The sequence below is a fragment of the Macaca nemestrina genome, chromosome 3 (assembly GCF_043159975.1).
Source record: "Macaca nemestrina isolate mMacNem1 chromosome 3, mMacNem.hap1, whole genome shotgun sequence".
Classification (NCBI taxonomy): domain Eukaryota; kingdom Metazoa; phylum Chordata; class Mammalia; order Primates; family Cercopithecidae; genus Macaca; species Macaca nemestrina.
Window position 1 is genome coordinate 72,087,854 of NC_092127.1, and position 18,614 is coordinate 72,106,467.

The window sequence follows — 18,614 nt, forward strand, 5'->3', positions numbered from 1 at the left end:
GTACAGTTATGCCAATGACCATTTGGGTGTTAAGAGAACAAAAATTAGGTGAGGGAGGTATTTCCTGTGCTTGGAGACGTGCAGATAAATCTCTCAGGAAGGTAACTTTTAACTTTAGTTTTAGAGAAAGAGAAATTTCTCTAGGAAACTTAGGAAAACAATTCTGGGTGGAGAGAATACTGTACAAATAGTCAGTGAAGTAGGTAACATTTTTCTTACGAATAATACATGTGAACTATGTAGAAGACATGAGAATTGATCTAGTTTTAACTATCACAGCAGTTCTATGTTACCTAAAACATTTAGCTAAATATGATATTTGGAAATTATTGAGTGAATTGATGAGAGATTGTGTACTTTGGGAGAGAGAACATAGGTTTTAGGTATGTGTCTGAGGAAAGAGAATAGATCACAACATTAAATCTATAGAAACAAATACAATGGAAATATTTTCCAGAGTTAGTCCTCAGAACATATTCTCTTTACATCACCTATAATAAAGAGAGTGTGGAAATTATTATTTTATTTAACGTACATTTTTCTTGGTTAAAATCTATTTCTTGTATAAATAGATTGGGTTAAATGAACTGCTTAGTCAACTGTAAAATGCGCTTGTGTAGTCATACTTCTTTTCATTTCAACTCTTTATATGAAAAAACGGTGCATTTGAAAGCTTCTTATTGAATTATCATTTCTCCTTGGAGATTAAAAGAATGTTCAAACTAGAGTCTTGGGGAATACGATACACTTCCACACCTATGTCTCATGTTTTAAATTTAGAAACTCATAACCCAGCAAATGGCAGCTATAAGAAACATCTATTCCAGGCCAGGCGCTGTGACTCAGGCCTATAATCCCAGCACTTTGGGAGGCCGAGGTGAGCGATAACAAGGTCAAGACATTGAGACCATCCTGTCCTGGCCAACATGGTGAAAATCCGTCTACTAAAAATACAAAAATTAGCTGGGCATGGTGGCGCGCACCTGTAGTCCCAGCTACTCGGGAGACTGAGGCAGGAGAATCACTTGAACCTGAGAGACGGAGGTTTCAGTGAGCAGAGAGAATACACTTCACTCCAGCCAGGCTGGCGACAGAGCAAGACGAGACTTCATCTCAAAAACAAAAAAAAAAAAAAAAAAAAAAAAGAAAAAAGAAAAAGAAAAGAAACATCTATTCCAAATCTAAATTTAATTGTAAATCAGCAACTTAAAAGTTTAAACTAATTATTAATAAAATTTATGAAAATTGCTTTGCTTTGTAAAATTAAAGCAAGAATTATATCACTTTTTTAATTCTACATGATTTTAAAATCATGCAGTGATTGATGGAGTGGTTTCTAGCTAAATAAATTAATTTGACCAATAGTTCTGCATTGTAGTCATTTTAGAAGGTGCATGTGTCTAAGTACTGGATTATTGTAGATCAAAATAGGTTCAATCTCTAAATAAGGGTATCTGCCAATGTGCTAAAAGCACAATACAGAGTATCACCAATACTTTCATATGCTAAGAAAAAAATAAAATTAGCTACAATAGTATTTATTATTTTATAAAATTTATCGATTTCCTCCATTCCCTTTCCTAACCATATGAATGATGTATTAAAATTATTGCATCTACCTCATCACCCAAAGAAAGTAAATATTTACTTTTTTGAACACCCATTATTTTCACACTATTCCTAATCTAAAATCTAATTTTCAGTCCTTAATTTGTAAATCTGCACTGATAATTACAAATGCCTAATCTGTCCAATGTAATATATGTAAAGCAAAAGATACAAACAAATTGTGTTATATAAATGAAATGGATTCTGCATAGAATTACTCTACTGATGTATATAGTCTTCTTTATTTTCTGTGGCTTTCTTTAAAAAAATACATTTCCTAATTATGCCCTACTATTTTTTTACTTTAATTTTTCCATGTCATTAATGTATGCCTAAAAATGACAAGGAGGTTCTTGCAAATCTCATTAGTTTTTATATCATTGATGTTCAATTTCACAAGGTACTTTTGTGTTTCAGACTGCATCCTTAATTTTATTTCCTTAGCTTATTTTAAATACAAAAATCACTCATTTGGGCGAATAAGTGCTCACAGTTGGAATTCAGCTGCTCTTCAACTTTTGTTGTATTTTCACAGTCTGTGGAAATTAAAGTAGAGTAAGGGTCATGTGGGTTTCTTAGAAGATTAATTGAAATATTTAGTGAATAAGACATTTTACATTAATATTTGGGCAAAGATAATAAAGCAATATAGCTCTGCGAATTATAAGCTTTATTTCAACGTGAATTATTCAGTGCCTATGCATGCCAGACAACGTTGTTTGAATCAAGTTGAAAATTAATCATATTAATCAATTGTTAACTTTATGTAGTCACAAATACGGAGAGAGAAACCTCATTTTTCACAACATCGCTCTCATAAATGTTCAAAAAAGCATTTGTCAGTAATTTATTATGTGCCAGGCAATGTGAAAACACTGGAAAATGTTACAAAGATAAATTATTCAGAATGTCTTTACCTTGAGAAATCACTGAATTATTGAATCTTGGATAATTTTTTTCCATGAGAATTTTTCTATACAGTAATAGTGCTAGGCACTATCAAAATAAGGCAATGATTGATTAATGATAGGAGAAAACATACTTATTATACGAGCCAACTTTGTGTAGCACAGATAATTTAAAATATCTGTGTTAAAAATCTCTGCTTCATGTATTGACCTATTGGCCTTTATGTTACTCTTAACAAAGGCTGTGACAATTGAGTGTTCACTTAGACAAAAATAGAGAAAACTAAAATTAACAGTAACAACAAAAGTACAAGGAGTTTCCACAGTGGAACAGATCAATAGTTCATCTAGTTGGGTATATATATGTTTAGTACTTATTTCCAAAAAAGAACTGAGACCAGACATTTTAGAGAAAAGCATAACACTACCATAATGTAACCTAATTTTCGACACTTTTCTATGGGGAATTTTTTTTTCTGCTAAAGATTATATAACGTAGAACAACATACTGAAATCATGGTAAAAATATCATTCAGTCTGAACAATGAATAAAAATAAATTGTTATTTAAATATATTTTTTCTTTCAATTAACTTTTGAAGAATTACAAACTTTTAATAACTTTTGTAATTAAATTACTTTTTGTCATTAAATATGTGAATATACCTGATAAACTTTAAAACTTTGAGAAATAGGGAAATTACTTAATAGCAGACCTGTATATTTTTACTGAAGAATGAAACTGAAGCCTCTAGCCATATGCTCAACGGCTAAGTGACAGAATTATTCTGAACACTATTTTGTTCCTTTTTAAGTTATTTATGTATTCTTAACATTTTCTTAGCTAAGCACTTTTAAACCTCATAGTAAAATTTAAATATAACCCATATACTATATAAAATGATTACAATGTGCTCTTTTTGTTTTCTTTCTAATAAGTTAATAATGTCTAGAAGCTAGCAGAAGTTGGATTCTGAAAAAAAAAATCAAAAAACTTTTCAATTCTCATATGGTTTTTGAGGGTGGAAATGGCATTAGCTTTCCAAAGCAACAAGCATTTGGTATAAATATCCACACTGTGTGTCTAAACGCCAGTATTTTAACATATGGCTTACCACGTAACAGTGTAAGTGTGGATGTATTAATAATAGCAGGCCATATCACCCATGTATCAGGACAGTGACCTCTTCTTGGGGGATACATGATAAATCCTAGTGAATTTCATAAGCATGAGCACTTTGTCTAAATACTTATGTAAAATAAGCTTGAGCCTATTGTCTAAATACTGATATAAAATGACTTTCTTAATCGGGTGTACTTTTTTTTTTTGAGAGGTCTCATTCTGTCACCCAGGCTGGAGCACCATGGTGCAATCTCAGCTCACTACAACCTCTGCCTCCCAGGTTCAAGTGATTGTCCTGCCTAAGCTTTCCGAGTAGCTGGGATTTCAGGTGTGAGCCACTGCACTGTTCCCAGATGTACTTCTTGATCAAAATCAGTGTTGGCTAATATAATGATTTTTAAAAAGTTAAGTTTATGGATAGAGATTTAGGGAAACCATTATTGTAGTGATGAAAACATGTACTTAAGTGATGTGTGAGCAGCCATATATAATAGATATATTCTCTAGCCTTCCTATCTACCTAGGCCTTTGGATACCTTCTTCTGTATTATAAAAAAGAAGTTTTGTTATATCATTTTACATGTGGGCCACTTTTGGGTTCGGGAATCATTTAATCAAACAATCAAAATAAACAAAAACAAGAGCATATGTACTAGTCCAAGGCTACTTAAAATATATCCTCCCCTCTTTCACTGGATTTCATTAAAATCTGATCCCTGTGCCAGCGTCACCAGTATAAATCAGCAAAATCTTGTCATCTTTTTGTTATATAACTTCTTCCTAGGTTTGAAATGAATCCTCTGATTCTAGTAATTGGTTAAGTGCCATAAGGAAAGTTGGTATTACCTTGCAAAAAGTCTTCCTCACGTGATGTCACAAGAAGATCCTGATGAAAAAGAGAGCCAAGCTCACATAACAGGAAGACACGACTCTGCCCCTCAGGAGCGTCGTACTCTGCCAATCAATGCTCTTAGCTTCCCATAATTTTATTATGGCTATGAATTTGAATTTGATCTATTTTGTAGCACAGCAGCCCAGGAAATGAAATTCTATATCTAATTTGATATGCCAGCTATGTGACTTTAAATGATCTGTTTTAAAGGCAGACATAGTCTCCATGCTCTGAGCCAGGCATTTAAAGTCCTAAGCAGGTGCTTTCTTTTTTCAGAGCTCTATGGCAGTTAAAGAAGCCATTTAACCCTACAGTACTTTTATTTTGTGATGGTTGTCTCCATTTAGTGTACTTTAGCCGGCCATAAAAGAGATTTTCTTTATAACAAACACAGGTGTTGACATAAATAATCTTTGCACTTTGTATTATGTACAACCTGAGTCTCACATTTTAACACTAACTACATAGTTTCATCACTTTCAAACACTATATGATTGGATAAACTCTAATTTCTGACAAAAGGGCCTTGAAGGTCCATAGCCTCAAATTGCTTCTAATAGAAGATAGTATAGCAAATGACAATTGGAAGCAGATAACAAAAATTCTAGCTCTTTTAAAGATAAGTAATTTATAGAAGATAACTGTTTATTTGGAAACATCAGGAAGGCACTGGCTTAAGGGTTAACACCAGAAACGCAGCAGCTGTGACAGAGACTAGGGAGTTTCCTTGAAAAACTCTCCTTCCAATTTTATGAAATAATTCTGATGTTTACAGTTTTGAATAATATTCTCTGAAAGTCAAAAAATCATAAATTTATTTTTTTCACCAGCACTTTACAACAGGTTTGTAGCTTGTGGAGTAAGATTTGAGAATGTGTGCCTATGTGTATATGTGTATGCATATCCATTTTTAAAATAATAGAATTTCAAATTTCTAGAAACTCAGTCAGAAGTTGTGAAATAAAACACTACACTATAAATCCATAAATAGCTATGAGGTAAAAATTGAGTAAAAATATACTATTTTATATCTCGGGAAAATAAATAATTGCCCTAACCTAGGGAAAAACACATCTCAACAAAAATGACCAGTTCTATAAATACCTAAATCCAAATTAAAAGATATTGTGTCAAAGATACATAGGATGGACATTGATCAGAACATTATAGCAAAAGCCATGAAAAACCTTTAAATATTGAGACAAGTTTAAATCTTAATATTATTTTAGAAGTTCTAACTTCTCTTGATGTCAGTAAGATATTATGCAGCAATAACTCATTCAAAAGGAATCCAATCTTAAAATATTCTAAGAGTAAAGGAAGGAAGGAAGGAGAAAGAAAGGAAGGAAGGAAGGAAGGAAGGAAGGAAGGAAGGAAGGAAGGAAGGAAGGAAGGAAGGAGGAATCCAGTGACAGAAAAGGACAAATATCGTATGATTCCACTTATATGAGGTATCTAAATGAAGGTTTCCAGGTGGGGGAGGGAGGTGAGAATTGTTGTTCAATTGATATAGAGTTTCAGTTTTGCATGTTGAGAAAATTCTGGAAATCTGTTGTACATCTGTTAGTTACATGTGAATGTAACTAACATAAGCATATGGTACACTTAAAAATGGTTAAGATGATAAATATTACATATATGTTTTTACTGCAATTAATAATCAGTCTCAAAGTCCTATCAGACCTTAATAACTGGGCAAGAAAAATAAATTTTGGAAATCTTGGATAACGTATTGATTAGTGAATTCCACCTCAAATATGTAATTGGTACATGTCACTAGATATTCTAAAGAAAATAAAGAAGTGCAGAAAGAGTATTTGAAAAAAGGAAATAATATGAAACAGGTTCATTTGAAAACCTTATATTTCTTATGCCAGTATGTGGCTCTTCACTGGGTGTACAGGCAGAAGCCGCTTACTCTGCAGCATCTGATGCAATGTTTTATATTACACATAGCCATCCTCTGCTGTGTTCAGCCTTCCTCCCTTGACGTATGCCAACATCACCACCCCTAGCAAGCTCTCTAGAACTGTGCCCAAGCAGCATGCCTCTAAGCCACAGCACTCTGTAGCACAACCAAGCTTATCTTTTATGCACAGTGGCCATATGTGTTGGGCAGCATGCCTAAAATAGGTCATAGTTTTGTTTCCTTTCAGATGTAACACAGAAACCTAATAGATCCTTTTCATTAAACATCACTCTTCATCCTCTTCTCATCCTACCTTGTAACACTTACCTCCTATAAAAACGAGGAGCCTCTGATAATATCTCCCTTATTTCTAAGGGTCATGTGCTGTGCCATCTCTGAGGCCAGCTTGTGTGAGTGCTGAGACACTGACTAGAATTTTTAGTGTTTTCTAAAATTGGGAACAGAAAGAGTTCAAGGGGGCATTTCAAATGTCAGGGTCTATTGGTGCAGACTCTGAACCTATGAACCAGAATAACTCTTATCTTCTTCGGGTCAGGATGAACAGGGATGACCTGATCTTTGAAAGTTCTGGAATGTGCATTTCTTGTAATTTGCTGACTTTGCTGGCAAAGTGTTCTGCTAGCATGTGATGCACAGCATTTATGTTAGAAGCCATGTCTTAAATATCTGTGACAACCAGTGCTTTAGAGGTGCTTTTAAGGATTGCTATAAAGGTCAGGAAAGTTTAGAGTAAAATACTTTATTATTATATCAAAAAAGTAACAGTGCAGCATATTATTTAGGACATCTCAAATAATATTGCTTTAATATCAACATTGTCATTATCAAAAGATAACTCTGTTTTTGAAATTTATTTATGGTACTGGTGAGAAATTCATAAAACAGAGGTCCACTATTTTATTGTCAATGAGAAATCATACTGTATGTGTTTGACTTCTATACATCAGCCAGCACATAGCATATTTATTTTTCCATGGCTCTCTATTTTGCCTACTTCAGGCTGGATTGAACATTTCAGAATGTATCAATTCCAGGAAGAAGGACAACTGGCATCAAACTAATCAATATGCCTCAAAGGAGCCATTTTAAACAACCTTGGTTTAAAAGTTGAAGACATGTTTAATTATTAAACAATAGCTTTTGAAACAGGTTTCTATTTACTAATGCCCAAGTTGGTTTTCGTCAGGATCCTGATCTCAACAGCAAAATGTAATCCTGGTAGCAGGAAAAAAAGGCCAAGAACCAGCAGAATTGCAACAAAGAATGCTGTCATGCTCACCGGCACGACTTGTGGGGTTCAACGTGAAATTAAAACTTGGAAAACCTAGTTAAAAATGTACGAAAAGTCTGCTGCTAAAAGAACTAACATGTACAAGATTTTCCTTTCTTCCCTGAAGTTTCTTTCTGATTTCTAACAGTGTTTTTATTTGCTATTTTATGTCAGGCTACACAAAGATACATTAATATTTTAAGTTATTAATATGAACGTCGAGGCCAGGCACAGTGGCTCATGACTGTAATCCCAGTACTTTGGGAGGCCAAGGTAGGTGGATCACCTGAAGTAAGGAGTTCAAGACCAGCCTGACCAACATGGTGAAACACTGTCTCTACTAAAAACACAAAATTAACCGGGTGTGGTGGCGGGTGCCTGTAATCCCAGCTACTTGGGAGGCTGAGGCAGGAGAATCACTTTAATCCATGAGGCAGAGGTTGCGGTGAACTGAGATCGTGCCATTGCACTCCAGCCTGGGCAACAAGAGTGAAATTCCGTTTCAAAATAAATAAATAAATAAAATAATGTCATTATTTATCATTATATTGCATAATACCAGTTTTAAATGCAAATATAAGAACATTTAATTCATATGCAGAAATTACACATGTGTATTTCATAGCTTGTATATGGATATGCATTTCATTCTTACCAGAACAGTAGAAATGCTATACAAAACTATGTGTTTATGTTACTTTTTTATACATGCAGTCAACCAACACCCTCTACCTTTGATTTGCAGTTGGTTGACTATGCATGTAAAAGAAGTAAATGTAAGGAGGAAATGAAAGAAAAAGGAATTATGGGTTGCTCTTTCTGTTTCCTTCTATGCCATCATTTTCAGGGTAAGTGCTTGATTAATAAAGGGAAATAATATGAGTAAGAAAAGATACCATATGGTTCCTTGGTTTCTGGGGCTTCTTAGAGCCTCATTGCCTTCTTTAGACATTCAAAACAAGTTCTGTTTCAGATGGAAAGCATGGCCTCTAATTGTTGTCAGTACTCATGCTTACCCATAGACCTCACACAGTTACTTTGTACTCTTTTCATAAGTCTTGCTCAATTTTTATGGATTACAAGTCCACCAGAATTCTGTGCTCCTGAGGCCTCCCTAGCACACGTAAAATGAGGTGACAAGAAATGCCAGACACACATAGAGTGTATCTCCCCTCTTTACATGCTTTCTTCATTGTCTCATCAAACATCACTTACAAAACAGAAGTTCTGAGACAAAATTATTTAGAATTTTAAGACAGTTAGGTCAAAGCATTAAACCAGGTATGACACCCTTTTCTTTGCTGGGTCCTCTGTCCTTGTAGTGGTCATATATCCATATAGCCAGTCCTGCTGTACTTATCCAAAGTGATTCCAGAGTAATTCTATGTTGAAGTTGGTGCAGCATATGATTTTTGCAATAAAAATCATGGATACTCATTGTTAATAGCTCATGTATGCAAGTCAGGGAAGCTTGAGCAGACCATGAGCAGTTTTTATGAAATAATATAAATTTAGCCACTGGCCTTGTTTCTGGAAGCAATGGGCATCAAAAATTATTTATTTTAGTACTTTTATTGTTTAATCAAATAATTTCTTGCCATGTATAATTTTCATTCCTTTTAGCTTTATATTACTGTACATTTTAGAAAATAACTCCTGTTAAGTAACAAAATACTAAAGAAATGACATATGGCACAAACATTAAAAAACAATCAGTCAACTTTTTGTTATAGAAAAAGTTTATAGTATTTCTGATATAATGATAGATTGTTTTACTTTTGGGTACAGAATACTACCACTTTCTTTTGTTGGTATTTTAAAAAAAAACTTATGGCCGGGCGCGGTGGCTCAAGCCTGTAATCCCAGCACTTTGGGAGGCCGAGACGGCGGATCACGAGGTCAGGAGATCGAGACCATCCTGGCGAACACGGTGAAACCCTGTCTCTACTAAAAAATACAAAACACTAGCTGGTCGCTGTGGCTGGTGCCTGTAGTCCCAACTACTCGGGAGGCTGAGGCAGGAGAATGGCGTGAACCCGGGAGGCGGAGCTTGCAGTGAGCTGAGATCGGGCCATTGCACTCCAGCCTGGGCGGCAGAGCAAGACTCCGTCTCAAAAAAAAAAAAAAAAAAAAAAAAAAAAAAAATTAAAAAAACTTATATCCTGAGGCGTTTCCAGCCATGACAAACTGTGAGTCAATTAAACCTTTTTTGTTTATAATTACCCAGTCTCAGGTAGTAGTCTTTATAGTTTTCTTTACATTTTCCTTCTTTCTGGATGAATCCTGGCTTCAGAGGAAGGTTACAAGGTGTCATTGGAAGAAACCTCTAGAATGATACCATCCTCCACATCCTTGATGTCATCCACCAGGGATGTAGCAAGTACAAACCAGCTTTTGGGAGTGTGTAGATCTCCACTCCTGATGTATATGCTACATGTCAATGCCCTTAGTTATGAGATCTCAATGTTCTGGGCTCTTCTTGTTCAAAGCCCAGGACATCTAGGTCCATTGGCTTGTGTCGTTTGTCCAAGTCTTTTTCTCCTGCCGAAGCATACAAAAGCATCTAAATTTCTTGCAGACCATAACCAGTTCATGAGAAACAGTACACATTATCCTGGTATTTCTCTTTGTCTAACTAAGCCATTCTACCTTTTCACTGTTCTACAAGCACTACACTTTGACACTGAGTTTTTTTCAAGGTTCCAAATAGAAAACAAGTTCTTTCTGATTGGGATTCTCCTGAAGGCTATCAAGTTTCCCTAATCTGGGCCAACATTGTGGGGAGTGGTTATAAGAAGCTCACTTAAGTAGAAGGATCTTATGTCATTTAGAAATCCCACTAGTGGTCAAATATCCAAAGAAAATTAAATCAGAATGTCAAAGGGATATCTACACCCATGTTCATTGCAGCATTATTCACAACAGCCAGGATATAGATTAAAGCTAAATGCCCATCAATCTTTGAATGAATAAAGAATATTTGTTATACATACAATGAAATAGTATTCAGCCATAAAAAGAACAAAATCTTGTGGTTGAGTGCCGTGGCTCACGCTTGAAATCTCAGCACTTTGGGAGGTTGAGGTGGGTGGATCACAAAGTCAGGAGTTTGAGTCCAGCCTGGCCCAATACGGTGAAATCCCATCTCTACTAAAAATACACACACACACAAAAATTAGCTAGCGTGGTGGCACATACCTGTAATCCCAGCTACTCAGGAGGCTAAGGCAGGAGAATTGCTTGAATCTAGGAGGCAGAGGTTTCAGTGAGCCTAGATCGCGCCACTGCACTGCAGTCTGGGTGACAGAGCAGCGAGACTCCGTCTAAAAAAAAAAAAAAAAAAAAGAAAAGAACAAAATCTTGACATTTGCAGCAACATGATTGAACCTGGATGAACCAATCTAGAACAAGTTGATCTTACAGAAGTAGACAGGAGAATAGTGGTCACCAGAGACTGGGAAGTGGAGATGAGGAAGGGGAAAAGTTAATCAATGGGTACAAAGTTATATTAAGGAGAAATAAATTCTAGTGCTGCATTGCATAGTAGAGTTATTATAGTACAATGTGTATTTCAAAATATCTAGAAGACAAGATTTTTAATATTCTCACCAAAAATAAATGGTAACTGTTTCAGGTGATGGATATACTAATTACCCTAATTTGTATACATTATACGTTGTATATGGGCATTGAAACACCGCATTGTACCCCATAGATATAGTTCTTATATGTAAATTAAAAATAAAACAAAACAAACAAAAACCTAATGAAAGGATTTTTTCTCTAGTTTTATTCTAGCCAAATTTCTGAAATTTTGCTAATCAAAGAGAAATAACTTTATTTCCTTATATAAAAAAAGTCTTCAGGGAATATCAATTATTTACCCGACTGTATAGCATTTAGAAAAAAAAAAAAAAAAAAAAAAAACTTGGAGTTCCAGAAAAAAGCCTTTTTCCACTCATGTGATCTCAGGTGGATGGTTCTTGCTATGTAAAACCATATTTTTATGCCAAGTTGTTAAATCATGCTTTTTAAAACAATCTAATTTGAAAGACAAATATAAACACGATTTTTATTTCTTTTCTGAGTTCTACCAGTCCTATGAAGAATTTGATGTATTTAGTGGAATATTCTAAGAAAGGAAATATAATTAACTCCATTTTCATATGTAAATTAATTATACCTTTTGAGTCTTTACAAAGATAGTCTTAATATTCCTTCAACTTGATTAAACTTTAGACAAATTTCATTCTAACTATAGGCTCCTGACTGCCCTTTTTTTGAGCATTTATTTTCTGAAAACTTAAAATTATAAATTCTATCCCTGCCACTTTAAAGTGTGTGCAAATCTTTTTCACTTTTCTTCCTAGTTTTATGACCCAGAAATTTCTTTATCCAGATGAAATATAAACATTTGAGAAAACTGCACTTCTATCTACTAATCCTTAGGGGAGGATAAGAAGCTAACTTTAAGAGGCATTAATTAACGAACACGAATGGCTTTGATATGGTTTGGCTCTGTATCCCTACCCAAGTCTCATCCGGAATTGTAATCCCCAGGTGTTGAGGGAGGGACCCGGTGAGAAGTGACGGGATCATGGGGGCGGTTCCCCCATGCTGTTCTCATGATAGTGAGTGAATTCTCACGAGATCTGATGGTTTTATAAATGGAAGTTTCTCCTGCTCTCTTTTTTTTTTTTCCCCTGCCACCATGTTTCCCCTTAGCTTTCCACCATGATTGTAAATTTCCTGAGACCTCTCTAGCCATGATGAACTGTGAGTTAATTAAAACTTTTTTCTTTCTAATTATCCAGTCTCAGGTAGTATTCTTGATAGCAGTGTGAGAAAAAACTAACACAGGCTTCATCACAGAGAAAACAATTTGCAGACTCAGAAGTAACTCAGTGTGCTCACATTTCATCCCCCCTAACGTCCTTCATTACTCTTCTATTAGCTCACTTCGTCTTTTTTCTTAGTAGAGTATGGTCCAATCTCCCTTATATAAAAAATAGTTTTGAATAAAGTCTTCCTTATCCATTTGTTTGGCACAATGTATGCTTTATCAGTTATCAGCGTTTGCTTTATCAGTGTTCCGGAAAAGCCTACAGACTCTCAAATGAAGAGTATGAGTTCCCAGTTCTCTTATTTGTTCAAAAGCACCAATTATCACTGAATTTCAAAGCTGAATATTGAAAACCTCCTAAAGTATTGAAAAAAATGCAAACTCTGAAAATACATGATCTTATTTCCTTGCAGCTCTTCTTCTCTGTCTCTTCAGATAAAATCAAATTGTTCACCAATGGCCGCTAATCTGAAAAAAACCAATTCCTCCCTCTATTGAAAATCATTAAACAATTATTTTAGACACTAGATGTTAAAGTGATAAAAGAACTCACCTTTCTTCTCCCTAAGTAAAATATTCCTTTGGAATTGCCTCAGTATCCATAATGAAGGTTTCAGATTAAAGATGTTCTGGGTGATTTTCTGACAGCACTGCTAGAAGTAGTCTGTAACTTTTCCCCCAAGGAAAATGTTTGTAGAGCCATCATTGTTTTGATTTCTATCTCTTAAAGAAAACAAGAATGCCAATGGAAATTTGACAACACAAATTTTAAAAATAAGTTTTTAGAGCTCATACCTTTTTCATGCTTATTTTAAAACATCATTTGACCTTAAGTTATTATTCTAATTCTCTCCCATATTGTATTACAAATTCAGATATGTCTTGTAGATGTATTCTCATTTAGGGATGCTTTAGACCCATCCCCAAACGAGACATTTGACAATATTTAGATATATTTGTGATTGTCGTGACTGGGAATGGTGGGGCGGGCTACTGGTATCTAATGGATAGAGGCCATGTATGCTGTTCATCATTCCACAGTGCACATAACAACCTCTCATAACAAAGAATTAGCTGGTGCAAAATGCCAATAGTGCCAAGGTTGAGAAGCCCTGGCCTAGAAGGTAGATAGGGTTTGATTGTCACCAGTCCCCACATATCCGAATGAAGTCATGAAAATCAGTTATTTAAAAAGCAAATTAACTCTTTGAAACCATTGGAAGACTAGTGGCTTTCTTTAAAAGACTAACACATTAATAGGAAAGTTTGAGTCTAGCCAGAAGTAGATCAAAATTTATGTATTGGACTAGTTCAGGATGATGGAGTTTCTGAGAGCTGTCAAGTGGATTTGACACATGAAATTAGTAAGACTAACATAAGCTCTGTGCCAATTATACACAAATATTTATATGTCATCTCCTGTAACAAAATTATTTTACAAGCAGTGGAACTCAGCATCACATAGTAAATAGTAAATATATATTAATAGTAAATTGAAACCTAAAACAATTTCCCTTCTTTTTTGTTGATCATTTTTCAGACTGATATAAATCTAAAGTAGACATACATTTTTCAGGAAAATATTTTTAAGATTGAACCTGCCATACACCCCTAAGATTTACCCTGTGATACTGTCATATTTTACATCCTTTCATAATTATTTGTTCCCTTTTCATAAGAGACTTTCTCTGTTTGATGTAACAAGAAAGTCGCAGTTCTAAATTGTCTTTTTAAAGATATTTTTTCACAAGAGATTGAGGATTTATAAACAGCTAAGAGTTAGTATAATAAAGGTCCGATGAATAGGGGAACAAGCTAGAATTTAAGAGGCAAACCAACATGCTTTATTAATAACATGGGAACACTAGTCCAAGATTGACTGGCAAAGTGAATTCAATTTCCCTTAAGCTTTCCTTAGTCTGGCTGTAAGTTATTTCAGGATGTCAGTTTGGCTTACTTGAGTAAAGGGGCCATTAAAAGGAAGCTCTATTTTCTGTATATTATCTACCTTGAGTGGACAAGCTTGAATGGGTTGGATGATTTAGTCCAAAGTGAAGAAGAATACGTGACCTTTATATTTTATATGTGATGTATTCAGAGTAATATACATTTGAATAAATGATATTTATTTTTGATTAATTCCTAATAGGACCATTTCATTTAATGAGTCAGAAACATTAATCAGAATGTTATTATTCAAAATAATATTCATATTAATATTTAAAGTAAGATTATTTCCCTAAAGCTCTCTAAGAATTTAAAGAAACATTTCACTTTCCCTAAAGTTGAATGATTTCTAACATTTGTAAAGGAACATTCTGGGAATTGCAGTGTTTCTCTTAATGACAATACAGTTAAGTTGTCTTGTGTATGTCCCGGAATGTGTTTTCAGCAATCAGAAGTAGAAAGAATAAAAAGCATATGATATCTAATGGGATATTCTGCTTTAGCAGCCAGGTCTCAAACAATAGTAATAAAGAATACATGTGCCATAAGTCTGGTTATTGGGATATGAATATGATATATAATATGTAACATATAAATATATATAATATATATTTATAACAGTTAAAGTTTAAATTAAACAGTTAAAGTTTAAGTTAAATTATGTTGGATGAATAAGATGTCTTTAAATGTGCCATTAATAGAGATTTGTTTTGGGGTTTGCTTTATGGTTGTATATCAAAAGTTGGCAAGATTATCTGGTGAACCCGTGAACTGTCCATTTGTATGGATATGGTGAGGACCCAAATATTACCAGAAAATAAGCAAAACCAGTTAAAGTATAAGTATTCAGTTACTCTAAGATGAAAAAAAAAATTGTTGAAAATACCAATGTATCATATTCAATGTAGTATTGGACGTTCTGTCCAGGGCAATCAGGCAAGAGAAAAAAATATAGGGTATTCAAATAGCAAAAGAGGGAATCAAATTGTCTCTGTTTGAAGATGACGTGATTGTATATTTAGAAAACCCCGTTGTCTCAGCCCAAAAACTCCTTAGGCTGATAAGCAACTTCAGCAAACTCTCAGGACATGAAATCAATGTGCAAAAATCGCAAGCATTCCTTTACACCAATAGACAAGCAGAGAGCCAAATGATGAATGAACTCTCATTCACAATTGCTACAAAGAGAATAAAATACCTAGAAATACAGCTAACAGGTGACGTGGAGGACCACTTCAAGGAGAAATACAAACCACTGCTCAAGGAAATGAGAGAAGACACAAACAAATGAAAAAAAATTCCATACTCATGGATAGGAAGAATCAATATCATGAATATGACCATATTGCCCAAAGTAATTTATACATTCAATGTTATTCCCATCAAATTACCATTGACATTCTTCACAGAATTAGAATAAACTACTTTAAATCTCATATGGAATCAAAATCTCCGTATAGCCAAGACAATCCTAAGCAAAAAGAACAAAGTTGAAGGCATGATGCTACCTGACTTCAAACTATACTACAAGGCCACAGTAACCAAAACAGCATGCTACTGGTACCATGAACAGACATATAGATCAATGGAACAGAAAGGAGACCTCAGAAACAATACCACACACCTACAACCATCTGATCTTTGCCAAATCTAACAAATACAAGCAATGGGGAAAGGACTACAGCGATCTGCCACCAGGCTTAGCTTTTTTTTTTTTTTTTTTTTTTTGGAGAGAGAAGGTCACACTCTGTTGCCCAGGTTGGTCTCTAACTCCTGTGCTCAAACAATCCTCCCACCTCCCACGTTGGCCTCCCAATATTCTGGGATAAACATACTTGAGTAACTCTACTTGACTTTATTATGTGTTTATTGCCTGCTCCTCCTAACTAGAATGTAAGTTTCTTGAGGGCAAAGATTATCTTATTTTTTTCTTTATTTGTTTCTTAACTTCTGTACATGTGGTGCCGAAACAACCACTGTCATATGACAGCTTCTCAATTAGAATTGCTGATAGAATATATGAATAAAATTAATCATTATACACTGAAATAAGATCAATTAGGGACTAAAGTGACTAAGATAATTTATTATCTGAGAGTGATAAGAAAAATTATGTAGCCTACTTTAGATTTAGATTCCCAGGAGCAAGGAAAATACTAGCTCCCTAAAGCAGGCTACTAAATGAGATTTTGAGGAAAAATGAATTTATCTAATGTTTGAACATTGAAGCCAACATATTTAATATAACAGTTTTTTTTTTAATCTCAGAAGAGTGAACAGTTGAAATAGTATATGATATTCTTGAAGAGAGAGATTTTTTTATTATGAAATACAAAATTATATTTTATATAAAAATATAAAATTATCTTTAATTATTTTTACATGTATTTCCTTTTAGAATTTAAGTAATTTGGGTTTTTTGAATTATATAAAAAATGTTGTAATTAATAGAGCATAATAAATTATTAGAATATCTCAGCATATTATCAATAAAAGGCCACAAAGAAGAACTTACCTTACCACATTTTATAATATATAATGAAGATTTGATAATGTAACTAACATAGAAAAATAGCAAAATAAATAACCAAAAGCAAAACAAGATATCCAGAAAGATAATTCAGTATATGTGAAAAGTTAATATTAAATATAATTGTAGTTTAATCATTGAAAAAATAATGGGTGAATTAATATATGGTGCTGGTAAAACTGGCAGTTCATATCTAGTTACATAGAAATAGATATTCTCATATAGAAAATAATTTTGCAGTACAATTAAATATTTTAAATTCTGAAATAACTTTGTAGCAATAGTTTTGATAGTCTGCTTGTATTAAATGAGAAGGCTGTTTACTTATAAGAACCAATATTTTGGTGTGTGAATGAAGGCTTTTAAAGCAGAAAGAACTCAATGCATGATAACACCACTTCTCAGTGGTTTAGTAAAAATAAGTCCTTACAGATGGCAGTGTTGAGGACTACAGTGCAAAGAGAACAGGCTATGAGGAAAGAGGATGAGCAAAGTTCTAGTACATGCAGTGTACGAATGGTTTGTGAATTGAGACAGGGAGGCAGAAAAGGCTCCCAGAATCCCTGCACCATTTGACTTCTTCCCTGCTAACCCCAGCGCGGTGCAGGAGAGTAGATCAGAAAAAGCAGATGCAAAAGCCTCCCCTCAGGATAAAATTCCTTGGTTTCTCTAGCTCACTAGTGACTGAAGGACTACAAAAGTTCTGTGTGTTGTGACAGACCTCGATAAACTGTTGTGATAGCAGGAAGGGCTTGTCAAGAAGAGGCTGAAGGATCCTCTACCTGAACACCTCGGGGAGGATCTTCAAGCCAAGGTTCTACCATATTTGCAGATGGACATCAGGGTATCTGCAGGCCAGTGAGAGCCTGGGTGGTATAAGTCAAACAATAGCTATAGCCCAGCTTCCTGGTAACTATCACAGTGCCCAGAGAATACACAGAATGGTTCATTAACTGCAAGCATCCAGTTCTGTTTCAGCAAGAAGAGAGCTTGTCCCACACACCAGCTGAAAAGAGCCAAACCCAACTGTGGTATGTGGTAACTTGTAGATAGTGGCTGAGCTCTCTCTTTGAGGAAAAATAATAATTTCTCAGTTCTCATACACACAGGAACTGACGACAGAAGAAAGATTGGGTGGGAGATTTGAACACTTAACTCACTGAATAAGTTGCCCAAATGGAACTTACTTAGATTGAGGGGGAAAAAAAATAGATGGGGAAGAGTGACATATTTAATCCTCTAGGTATTTTTCTGTCTGCCATCAGGGGAAATGGAGTTTTCTGAAAATGATTATATTTATTATAGAAAGTAAAGGGAATTTAGAGAACATTGCATATCTATGGGTAACAACTTCGTTAAAACTTCTTAGAGACTTGTTATTGCTTTTATTTTAGATTTTACATTGTGTGGAAACTAGGCAAAAACTATTAGACATCAAAATAGATATAAAGATTATGTGTAAAGATTTTAGATATAAAATAAAATAATGCTTACTCCTAATGTCACTAAATACACACAATTTAACAGCAGAAAATACTTCTTGAATTGTTGATTCCTAGTGTTT

General features: G+C 34.4%; 1 long non-coding RNA gene across 1 annotated transcript; it reads right to left on the reverse strand.

Moving 5' to 3' along the window:
* Window positions 1-2,021: 2,021 nt before the first annotated feature.
* LOC139362174 (uncharacterized) lies at window positions 2,022-12,341 on the reverse strand. Its single transcript, XR_011620534.1, has 3 exons — window positions 12,261-12,341; window positions 10,929-11,053; window positions 2,022-2,144 (listed from the first exon to the last, which is right to left on the reverse strand). It is a non-coding gene; the product is annotated as an uncharacterized lncRNA (long non-coding RNA).
* Between the last annotated feature and the right edge of the window lie 6,273 nt (window positions 12,342-18,614).